Below are 13,220 nucleotides of genomic sequence, written 5' to 3'. Positions count from 1 at the left end.
GGCTGGTTCCAATATGCCTAGAAGCAGACTTTTCAGCAAAAAATTTACAAGCCAGAGACAATGGAATGATATATTTAAAGTGCTAAAGAAAAAACAACTGTCAACCAAGAATCAAAGCTCTTCTTCAGAAATGAAGGAGAGATGTTTTCCCAAACAAACAAAACCTGAGGGAATTTATCACCACCAGACCTCTTTTACAAGAAATGATAAAGGGAGATCTTCAAACTGAAAGAAAAGGATGCTAATAAATAACACGAAAATATTTGAAAATATAAAACTTAGGGTTAAAAGTAAGCACACAGTCAAATTGAGGATATTCTAATACTATAATGATGGTGTATAAATCACTTTTCATAATGAAGGCTAAAAGGCAAAACTATTATAAACAATAATAACTAAAATAATTGTAAGGGATATGCAATATAAAAAGATGTAAATTGTGATGTCAAAAAATTAAAATGGGGTTGCAGTAAAAGTATAGTGTTTTGAGGGTTTTTGTGATCTACATTGTTGTTATCAGCATAAAATAATATGTTTTTTGTAAAACTCATGGTAACCAAAAAGCAAAAACCTATAGTGAATGCACAAAAAAAAAAGAAAGCAAGGAATCAAAACATACCACTAAAGAAAATTAGTCACAGAAGAAGACAATAAAAGACTAAGAAAGAAACACGGATCTACAAAACAACTAGAAAACAATTAAGAAAATGGCAGTGGTAAGTTCTTACCTATCAATAATTACCTTGAATGTAAATAAATTAAATTATGCAATCAAAAGACATAGAGTGGCTGAACAGGAAAAAAAGAAAAAACAGTTATATGCTGTCTACAAAAGACTCACTTCACCTGCAAAGACACAGACTGAAAGTAAAGATACCGAAGAAGATATTCCATGCAAATGGAAATCAAAAGAGAGCAGAAGTAGCTATACTTATACTAGAAAAAAATAGACTTTAAGTCAACAGTTGTCACAAGAGACAGGAAGGAATTAGATAATGATAAAAGAATCAATCCATCAAGAAGATATAACAATTATTTATACACCCAACATCAGAGCACAGGCAGCTGTAGCAAAAATGAACAAGTGAGATTATATCAAACTAAAAAGCATCTGCACACCAAATGGAACAATCAACAGAGTGAAGATTCAACATAAAACATGGGGGAAAATATGTGCGAACTATATATCTGATAGATTAATATCTAAAATATACAAGGAACTCAACTCAATAGCAAGAAAAGAATATTCTGGATTAAAAATGGGCAAAAGATTTGAATAGACAGTTCTCAAAACAAGACATAAAAATGGCCAACAAGTAAATGAGAAAATGCTCAACATCATTAATCATCAAGGAAATGCAAATTAAAACCACAATGAGATAATCACCTCACAGCTGTTAGATTGGCTACTCTCAAAAAGATGAAAGATAACAAATGTTGGTGAGAATGTGAAGAAAGGGGAACATGTTTACATTGTTTGTGGATATGTAAATTAGTATGTTATTTCAAAAACAGTATACAATTTGCATAAAAAATTAAAAATAGAACATATGACCCAGCAATTCCATTACTATGTATATAATCCAAAAGAAATGAAATCAGTATGTAAAAGAGATACCTGCACTCCTATGTTTATTGCAGCATTATTCACAATAGCCAAGATATATAATCAACCTAAGTGCCCTTTAATAGATGAATGGATAAAGAAAATGTGTGTGATATAGATACACAATGAAATACTATTCAGTCATAAAAAAGAAGGAAATTATGTCATTTGTGACAGCATGGATGAACCAGGAGAGCACTATATTAAGTAAAATGAGCCAGGCATAGAAAGATGAATACTGCATAATCTCACTTATATGTGAGACTTAAAAAAAAAAAAAGTTTATTTTGTAGAAGTAGAGGTGGTCACCAGAGGCAGAGGGGTTGCAGGAGGGGAGAAGAGATATTGCTCAAAGAATACAAAATTTTAGCTAGATAGGAGGAATAAGTTCAATCAAAAGATCTATTTTACAACATGGTGACTATAGTTAAGAGGAATATATTGTATTCTTATAAAATGCTAAGAGAGTGAATGTTAAAGGTTCTCACCACAAAAATGATAACTATGTGAGGCAATGCAAATTTTAATTAGCTAAATTTAACCATTCTGCAATGTATATATACTTCAAAAATATGTTTTACATGATACATACATACAATTTTATCTGTAAAAGTAAAATAAATAAATAAGTAAAAAAATTTGAATTGATAAATGAATAGTGTAATTTTCAAAACATTAAATTATAATAATGGAGAGCCAATGAGAAAAATATGCAAACAAAACAAACAAAAATCCAAAGCAATAAAACAATCCAAATGAAGGTTTAACAAAAAGGGTAAAACACAAAATTTCTCAAAAGTAAGAAATAGTAAAAATTAAGATATAGAAATAAATCCAAGTATACCAATAATTATAAAAAGGGATAAACTTTTCTGTTAAAAAACAAAACTATCTCACCAAGTTCTTTAAAACTCCAGTTACAAGTCATTTATAAGTGACTATGTGAAATACATACAGACACAGAAAGTTTATATGAAAGGATAAAAAATATGTACAAGGCAAATACAAACCAAAAGAAAACTGGTGTTGCTTTATAAATATTGTATAAAATAGATTTTGAGACAAAGAATTACTAGATCTAAGAAAAATAACAGCTTTTTTACAAAAGATTAAATTCACTAAGAAGATAAAATAATTCAAAATCTTGATGTATTTAAGAACAAAACCTCAAATTATATCATCAAAAAATTGACAGCTCTGCAAGAGGAAGATAAATTCCAACAAGATTTGAACACTGTAATTAACAAGCTTGCTCTAAGGAACATATAGAACATTATATCCAACAGTTAAGAGACTACAGTTTTTTTCCCTAGGTACACATCAAATATTTACAAAAATTTACCAAATGCCAGGCCATAAAGCAAGTCTCAGCAAATTAATAATAGGCATCCTACCAACTATGCTCCTTGATCAAAATATAATTTAGTCAATTAAAAAAAAGAAAACATTTTTTACACGTCAATTTTCCAAACACACTTATGTACATTTATGAGCCAAAAAACAAATCATAACCATCAGCAAGCTGAATCTAGCAATGTACAAAAAATATCAAATAGAGCATTAATAACTTGCTCATGCTACGAATGCAAAGTAGGCTTAACATAAAATCAATTCTTGAATATCATCACAATAATCATTTATGTACCAAAAAGTCAATTATAATTACAACAGATGCAAAAAATGAATCCTATAGAATTCTGTATCAAAGCATGATTTTTTAAAAAAAATAGTGAATTAGGAATAAAATAACTCTCCCATAACACAACAAAATCTTCAGTGAACATCATGTGAAACATACGACATTCTAAGCAGTTCCTTGAAAATTTAGAACTGGCTAATGATGCATACCATCACCACTTACGTTCAGTGGTGAACTGGAGATTCTATACTGTTCAGTAGAAAAAGAAAAAAAATAAAAGGTATAAGGATTGGAGTAGAAAAAACAAGGCTGTAATTTTGGCAAATAAACTATCTACTATCCAGTAGACTATCCAATAGAATCAACAGATTGTCATTACAACTATTATGCACACATTTTTATGTTATGACATGTGACATTATAAAGAGTACTACATAATGAAAAAAATTAGCTAGTCCTGTAATGAAATCAATGCGAGCAGAGAAAGCACGGGTATATTAGGTTCAATTATTTAAATATTCTAATGGTCCCGATCTAAATGTGTTCTTCCACAGATGACCCAAATAACAATTTTCATATAATATTGCTTTTGTTGGCATAGTCCCCAGTTCTCCCCTTCTACAAGCTCTACAAATATCAGAAATACTGGAGATATTCTGCTCAGCTCTTCCACTATCCTTTTGATCATATCTGCAAACATGGGTGGGTGCCCATTTTGTGATACACAATGTGCCTGGCCCTGGGAAAGCATCAATCAATAAGACAAAGCCCTTACCTTAATAAGTTTCACAATCTAGTGGGACAGACAGTAACATAAATAAAGCAATTAATGATAAAGATGTCCCTGCATATGCCAAAGTGATTGGTCTGGATGTATTAATGATGAAAAATGAGGAAAGACATGTCATAGATGCTATGAATACACACACATAGAAACAAATTTGCAATACCTCCAGAATCCCAGACTTTAACACAAAAAGAGTCATTAAAATATTGCCTAACTTATCTTACTCTAAATCATACATTGTAACTGATTGGGATTTTAATTTTTTACTAAATTCAATATTTTTAGAAATCCAGTGTTTAAAAGAAATAACACAGGAGGTATACATCCTCTAACTTACTCAATTAACCCGCCCATGAACTGTTATGAGCATGACTTTCTTTGCATTTCAATGAGAAAAAGTGGATGATATCTGGCTAGGGCAAGGTGTATGGAATGGTTGGTTTACTTTTCTATGCACCTACTAGTAGTCGCTGCTCAGATTTTTTTCTCCATCTCAGCTGTTTACACCAAGCACTTAATTACCTGTAGACTCCCCTGCTTTCTCCTGGGACCATGGGCAGTATACCAATAGCCTATATCCCAAATCAAAAAATATTTAAAAAATTATTTCACTGTTCAATGTCTGAAACTGAAGATGCCAAGCACTTTCAGAGCACCATAGAGTGGCATCTCTGCTTCCCAAATTCTTTTTTTTTTTTCTTTTTGAGATAGAGTCTTGCTCTGTCACCCAGGCTGGAGTACAAAGGCACAATCTTGGCTCACTGCAACCACCCCTCCCAGGTTCAAGCGATTATCCTGCCTCAGCCTCTCGAGTAGCTGGGATTGTAGATGCCTGCCACCACGCCCAGCTAATTTTTGTATTTTTAGTAGAGATGAGGTTTACACTGCATTGGTCAGGCTGGTCTCGCACTCCTGACCTCAGGTGGTCCATCTATCTTGGCCTCCCAAAGTGCTAAGATTACAGGTGTGAGCCACTGCGCCTGGCCCCCAGTTCCCTTTTAATAGAGTAAGCCTATTGGCCCATCTTCGTCTCAGGTCTCATGGGTAACCAGAAGCTCTATCCCACCACATCGCTGAGGAAGAGTGGTGGTAACTAGAAGCACCTGGAAAGGAACACCTACCTGCAACCCAGTCAGCTGAAAATAGCTTTTCTTTTTTCTTTATGTCAAATAGCAAGATCATTGTTCTCCTCAGTTTAAAGTCAATATTCGCTCCCTCCACCCCCATTTTGCTTCTTGCTAATTTTTATCTGTATGTGTTGAATAAATCTTCAGTCTCAGCATGCTAGGGTTATGGACTCTGTGGGAACTTTAGTAGAAGCCTCTTCTGACAATATGGGCAGGGTACCATTATGCAGAATGATACTTTGTTCTGTGCTCTTCCCGGACTATAGAAATTGGACACCAAATATGGCCCAGGCTGTCTTAACTGAGTCACCAAGATTGTGCTTCCTGAAGCTCTTCTGCCTGCCACCTCCAAATAGCACCTCAGCCAGATCCATCTCAAGGAGACAGAATAGCCCCAAGTACATCTTAACTGCCATATATAAAAAGTATGAGAAGGTAGAAATGGGCTTCTTTAAGGTCCTCTATCTGGTGAATAGCCAGTACAAGAACTGCAATATTTAGCCATCTCTCCATCATTCTCTACCTGAAGCACTCGAGGATGAAGGAGGCAGAAGGGATAGAAGATACAACAGAACAGCCATAGTGAAATGAAAAAACTATAGCCTAGTGGTTAAGAGCTTGGCCCCAAAAGCCACACTACCTGAGTTCAGAACCCTGGGCTATGCCACTTAAAAGCCCTGTGACCTTTGACAAGTTAGTTATTCTTTCTGGGCCTTGTCTCCTCACCTGTCAAATGGACAGAACCTTACCTCTTAGGGTTGTTGTGAAACTCTAGTGCTTGTGGAGATGGTAAAAGCTCAGTAAATATCATCTTCTAGATTTTCTAAAGATCTATTATTTTCAAGAATACTATTATTCTTCTTTCTGAAATAAATGATCATTTTTTCCCCAAAAAGTTCTGTGTTCCACATGATAGAAGCAGATGAAATAATGAAAGTTCTGTTAACCAACTATTTAACCACAAACAACTCGTTTGCATTTTCCAGGGAACAGATGGACTTTTCAAGACCAACTTGAAGGCTATAAATAGACTCACTATTTTGTCATAACACAAGTCTTAGATAAAACTGGGTTTTAATGCTCCTTCTTTGTTTAAGAATTGTTATTCATATTATCCATGGAGTTACTTCTGTACTAAAATAATGAATTGCTATCTCAACTTGAAGCCAAAGCATAGTTCAAAAATAAATTTAGGATGAGCATCCTTTTAGTTCTGCACAGTCCAATACAGTATCCAATAGGCTATTTAAGTGTGGCTACTTAAATTTAAATGAACTAAAAATTAAATAAACTTTAAAATTCAGCCCCTTAGTCACACTAACCATGTATCACGTGCTCAAGAGCCACATGTGGCTACTGGATCCTTCCTGTTGGATAGCATTGTAGATTATAAATTGGAGTGTCTGGTACCACTTCTCAGCTAATCTAACCTGATTAGTAAAACCATTAAAAAGTCACTGGTGAAATCAATCTTCAATTTAGAGTCTAGTGTGATAATTAAGAAATCTTACTTTGCAATTATCTATATTCATTATTCCCAAGCAAATTTTATAGGCTATCACATCTGTATTTTTCAGTTCTAACATCAGGAAATTACACAGTACCATATGTTTTCAAGACAGTTGCTAATTTGAAACACACATATGAGATATCCCAAGCCACCATTTCTTTACATAATCATATATAAACTATGCAAATGATTACTGGTCCAGACTCCCCAAGCAAAGTCTACACAGCAAAATGACACTTCAGTGTCACTGAGGAAATTGCTACTGTGAAGGTAGCAAATATAAACTAATAAAATTATAAAAGTGATTCTTTAGATTTTTCAGAATAAATTTTCTGATATCTAAATTTACTACTTTATATATGCTTTCCTTGACTTCAGCTTATTATATCTGAGTTACCTGCTCTTTCAACACCTTAGTTTCATTACAAAATCGTCATGAACCACTGATCCAGCTTCTCCTAACTGTGACTCAAGCAGCTGCACATCACACACATCTCCCCAGCCCTGGCCCTCTGAGGCCCTGGCCCTCTCTACAGCTGGCCAGGTTAGCAGGTTAGCTTTCAGACCCTTCAAGAAATCCAATTTGTTCCCAGGAACTGCCCTCACACTATTTAAATCCCCTAATCTCATTGTGACCTTCTTGGAGGTAAGAAGGTGATCACATGAATAACAATGAGTCCTAGGTGGGCACTACAAAAGAATATCAAAGAAATAAAAATGTCCCTGGTAAAAAGAATCAGGAGTGGAGCAGATTGGAGGACAGTGGTCATTTCCAGGATTTGAGTGATTTCCAAGCGTTAGCACAGAGACTAACAAACTAACTGTCAACTCACGGAGGTAATGACGATGGTGATAATAGTGATAATGATGACAATGACGATGATAATGATGGTGATAATGGAGATGATGTGTTTTCCCAAGCCTATCTGCAAAGTATGGGAGAAATAAAATTCGAACCCCTATTTGTGACTCCTAGTCTGATGCTCTAATTCATGCTGCCTACACTAGTTCAATGGTAAACACACCTTGCTACTAGTTTACTTTGTGCATTCATAGACATGAATCTCCTCAAAGACCCCAGAACTAAACTTCAGTGAACAGAAGGTACATTGGATAAAGTCACCCCATTTAATAATTTCTCCTGGCTATGGGTCTGTTATGTGCTAATTTGTCAACAGCTTGTTTTCAAGATGTGGTTATGAAGAATGTGACTCTTTATTCTGGACGAAGCGGAGGCCCCAGAAGCCACCTGGCTCGTCAGGGGTGCATGCCTTGTTTTTCTGTTAGAAGTTCTCATTTTCCTGTTTTACTTTTGTCTTGAATGACGTTGTGCTGTGTCCATAGGTTGTCTCCTCTGCCCTCTCGGGTCATTCTGTTCCAGCTCACCAGATCGCAGCTGTTTAATGTCTCCTGCAGGCCTCCATTCTTGGCACATGCCCAAACTAGTGCCACAGAAACCCTATTCCAGGTGGGAAACTGGCTACTTTCCAGGGCGTTATTGTTGTTACAGTGTCCTTAAATGTCTGGCCTTTCCACCTCTGTAGATTTGTTTCCATTTAAAAAGCCTGGAGGATTTACAATAGCACTTCCTGTAGTACCAATGTGATAAAAGCAAGGACACCTGGGGAAAACTATCTTTTTTTTTTTCACTTTTACATTCATTTCAGATTTAAGGTCATCAACCTCATGTATCCACTAAAATGGAACTTGTGCCTCCATTCAAATATATGAGGAAATTTATACTTCTCTTGAATTTTGAGATATTCTCTTTCAAAAGCTTCATCACATAAAAATCTATCCATTTTCCTATCACCTATTCATATCAGGAATCTGTATTTACAATGTCACATGCAATATTATAAAAGTATTCTACAAACTGATCATATGCCATCTGCTTATGAATAATAATTAGCAGACCCCTCTCCCACCCCAGGAACATCTGTCTCATTTTACTGCCAGCCTATTTAGAGCCAAGCGTCATTGTTACCTGGATCTTGATCCTCTTTTTCCTGATTAATGTGCTTATTTAGATCTACTATTTAAAGTTTATAGACAAGCTCTGAGCACTACTGGATAGACAGCCCAGAAGGAAAGTCAAGATGCCAATGCTAATTTTAGATGATTTTACTGGTCAGTCAACCCAATGTCAAATTGCTAGATTTTCACACTGCCACTCCTATGGCAACCCAATTAGCAAAAAGCTCCTAGCTTGCAGGAAGAGTTTTCATGAGTATCTTTAGAAAACATACTTCTTATTCAAGGAAGTGTGAGTAAAGAAAAAATAGAAAGTTTTTTGTTTGTTTGTTTTGGTTTTATTTTTGTTGTTTCATAGAGGGCTTTATGTTTGTTTGTTTGCCCATGTATCTTTCTATTCTTGAAGTCCAAGGAGGAATGTGCATTTTCTCTTGAAGTCATGAGGCATATTTTCTTATTATGATTCTCATAAATAGAAGGGTGCCATTTGGAAAAGTGGAGATCATTCTTCATCCTGGTGGTATTAAAACAAACTTTTTTTGTGCTTTTCAAGATTTAAAGACCTCAACAAACTTGAGATGTGCATAGATAATTCAAGACATTTTATTTCACAAATTGGAAATTGGTTAGAAATTTTGACTTCCTGCAAACAAATTTTCTTCAAGAAATATAGTAATGCATCAGCTCATGCTTTTTCTTAGCATATCTCTGGATGCAAGAGACACAGTTTGTTGTTCATATCAATGGAAACGTTTCAACAACAAAGTCTCTTCCCTTTTGTAATATCTATACATCTGATGGCATTATTCCCACACACTGATTATTCAGAGTGGTCTGTAGTTTGCTATGTATCACATTTTTTTAATCACTCAAGGAATTGTTAACCTATATAACATTCTTCACTGCTACTTGCCACTCCCATGAAAACTCAAAGTCAGCTATTACTAGAATTACTTTTCCTAAAGGCTCCATGGAAGCCTTGGAGTAGCTAACACGTTGAAATAAAAAAGAAAAAACTCATTTTTGAGGACTTTCACTTATTAAATTACTTTTTATGAAGACCTTGGCATAATTTTATCACCAGTGGTAAAGATTGTTTTCTGTCATACGTGATGAATGAATGAAGTTCTTTCCCATATAGTATTTACTGTACAGTAATTTCACATGCAAATCTATATAAAATACACACAAAACACAACAGTGAAAAATGTGACATAATCAGTAGTCAGAAGGCATCATGCCACTTTCTATCCCATTGCCAGCATCTTCTACTTCAATATCGATTCCACCTACATTTTTCTCCAATTTTCACCCTTTTTCACATCATATGATTTGTTGTGGTATGTAAGAATAGGAGAATTACTCATAAACTTTTCTAATTTTTTTATTAAAAAGAGAGAAAATATTAAAATAATCTTTCCTGACTTATAGCCAAAGCTTTTATAAACTATTTAATTCAATATTTATCTGGACTGCTAGGTTGAGAAGTTTACCAACTGAAGCTCCTTCTTATTAAGCAATAGGGCAAAATAAAGATTTTGCCTACAGCTCAGTTATTGCTCTTAAAAAGCTTTTAATTTAATCTATGATCAAATAAAATGTCCCAATAGGTTGATTTATGTGTTCATTGAGTAAGTCAACTACTTTGACTTCTAAATCATTTTTCAAAATATTAATCATACTAAAAATAAGAACATAAAGGCAAATATAAATCAGACGAAGTGCCTATAAATTAACTGCCTCTGAATCTTAAGACTAAAAAGGATCTTATAATACAATGGTTTTCCAGTTCTGATTCATGGCACACTAGGAATTCTGGAGAAGGGTCTTGAGGGCTGCCTTTGCCAAGGAGAGTGGTAAGGGGAACCCTCCAATCTCATTCAGTTACATCACTCAGCTCTACTCTATTCTACATGTTAGATAGAGTTCAGTGCATTACTCAAAGAAAGGAATTTTACGGCTGTTTTATTTTGGACTTATATCTTGCATCAATTTAGATTGTTCAGAGCTGAAGGCAAAAGAGGAAGCCAAAGGTTTTGTTTTTTGCTCTTCAGCTCATGGTTATTAAAATGTATGTTTTAGGGGTTTTCTCAAGGAAGTTTGATCCTTTAGAGAAGACTGTTGATTAGCATGTCTGCTAAGCATTTGTACCACTTTCTTCAAAATAGCCAAGCAATGCCAACTCTAGGTCCCATGTCAGGCATAAGGAAGGCAAGAAGCATCATTGGTAACAAATGGGAGTGGAGGGGGTACAGCATTTGATAGGAACTATAAAATATGTAAGACTCTTTTAGTTGTATTTGTCTCTAAATATCCTAAAATATCAGTCTTGTTGCAATTAACAGGTATCAAAATAAGTTTTAGCCAAAACGAGGAATTGAAAAGGGTCAGAAGACTCAAGAATTGGCAAACCTGGCTGGGCGCGGTGGCTCATGCCTGTAATCCCTGCACTTTGGGAGGCCGAGGCGAGTGGATCATGAGGTCAGGAGATGGAGACTATCCTGGCTAACATGGCGAAACCCCGTCTCTACTAAAAATACAAAAAATCAGCCGGGCGTGGTGGCCGGCGCCTGTAGTCCCAGCTACTCAGCAGGCTGAGGCAGGAGAATGGCGTGAACCTGGGAGGCGGAGCTTGCAGTGCGCCGAGATCGTGCCACTGCACACCAGCCTGGGCGACAGAGCGAGACTCCGTCACAAAAAAAAAAGAAAAAAAAAAAAAAAAGAATTGGCAAACCCTAAAATATTATTGGCCATCAATTTATGCTTTTATAATACATTCTGTTGAATGGCAAAATCTCTCTACATTATAAAAGGATATATACATATATGTGTATATATGTAATACATATCTATAGCATATATATGTATCACAGCTCTTGGATATTAAAATGCATGTTTTAGGGGTTTTCTCAAGGAAGTTTCATATATCTGCCATATGTATATATATGTATTACACGAGAATATACACATATGGCACATTACATACATATGTATATATTACATATGTATGTAATATATATATTCACACAACGTGCCAATTTCTTCATAATATCTAATTTAGTCACTCCTTTCAACAAAACATTACCGAATGCCTACTGAATAGCCTATGTGAACATATATGTATATATTACATATATGTAATGTGCCATATGTATATATCCTAGTGTATATATGTATATATCCTTGTATAATATGTATATGTGTATATATGTATTACATATGTGTATATATATTTGTATATAATATAAGGATAAATTGATAGCCAATAATATTTTAGGGTTTGCCAATTATTAAGTCTTCTGACTCTTTTCAATTCCTTGTCTTGGCTAGAACTTATTTTGATAACCATATTTCTTTTTTTAATTTGCCTTCAAGAAGCAGAATACGTAGTGTTTAATGGCATCCCTTATGAAGGTAAACTATTGCCTAATCAGACAAGGTTTTCCTTTCTATATGTTTCTACAAAGATCCTTCACTTACTCAGAAGATAATTTCCTGGTACTTAATCCAGTGATACCACAGGCCAAAATTATCTTGAAAAGTAAAAGTTCATTTCTTGCATCCATTGATCTGAATTATTGGAATGATGCTATCTTTTCACACATCATGCCACTCAGCTTCTTCATAATATCTAATTTAGTCACTGATTTCAACAAAATATTACTGAATGCCTACTAAATAGCCTATGTGAACAGCCCCTATACCACAAGATATGGGAGATACTTTTCTTCAAAGATGATTTAACTTTAACAATTAATTGTTCATGAACCCTCCAAAACCTCTCAGTGAGAATTCTGAGAAGACACAGAGGTAGTCCTTAAACAGGCAATGAAATCTATTTTCTCAGCCCATTTTCAAAACAATGACCCTTTTACCATAAAGATACGATTTTAGGAGCATTCTGTTTAAAGCACAGGTCTTTCTGTCTCTCTTCTCAGACAAAAAGCTGAAGCATTTAATTTGCCTTGGCTCATCTCAAGTATGAGTTTTAGACTGAAAACTACTCCTCATTTATTGAATGGCAGAATCTCTGTTAGTCACCTCTAGTCTGTCTAGTATATCAGAGCTCCATTTAAGGAAAAAAGAAAAAAAAGAACTAGCTTCATTCTTAGATTTTACACAGAGGAATCCCACAAAGTAATCTTCTAGTGGATCAAAGATGGCTAATCTATGCTTCCCTTATGTAAAGGTTTGATCCTTTGAAGAGAAATCTAAGTAACATGGAGGAGGCTAGCTCACCGATAAGCTGAAGATAGACTTCATGAGATACGTAAATCCTTCTTCCAGACAGGGCCCCAGAGAGACAGTCTTCTGCCCTTCACAGTCTGGGTACCTGGCAATTACTTCTGATGACCTCAGTGCCTCGTGTGGTAATGATCTTGTCAAAGGTTTAGCCATAGACATAATAATCAGGAAGAATTCTTTCCCCATAGACCAATTTTCTAGGGCTTGCTGTGTGAAACCAAGAAGAAAATACTTTGTCAAATTTATGTGCAGATAAAATCAAATAATGCTGAGATATATTAGCAAACCATATTCAATGGTACATTAAAAGGACCATTCACTACAATCACGTG

General features: G+C 34.9%; 1 long non-coding RNA gene across 1 annotated transcript in view; it reads right to left on the bottom strand.

Moving 5' to 3' along the window:
- Positions 1-8,996: 8,996 nt before the first annotated feature.
- Positions 8,997-13,220, bottom strand: part of LOC129051514 (uncharacterized) — a 277,712-nt gene continuing 273,488 nt past the window's right edge. Inside the window, exons 5-6 of the long non-coding RNA XR_010137657.1 lie at positions 12,883-13,095; positions 8,997-9,157 (exon numbers count right to left, since the gene is read on the bottom strand). This is a non-coding gene — a long non-coding RNA (uncharacterized LOC129051514). The remainder of the gene's footprint in view (positions 9,158-12,882; positions 13,096-13,220) is intronic.

This window comes from Pongo abelii, chromosome 17, assembly GCF_028885655.2.
Source record: "Pongo abelii isolate AG06213 chromosome 17, NHGRI_mPonAbe1-v2.0_pri, whole genome shotgun sequence".
NCBI classification, from domain to species: domain Eukaryota; kingdom Metazoa; phylum Chordata; class Mammalia; order Primates; family Hominidae; genus Pongo; species Pongo abelii.
The sequence above is the reverse complement of the archived record's forward strand: the minus strand, read 5'-3'. Positions and strand labels throughout refer to the sequence as shown.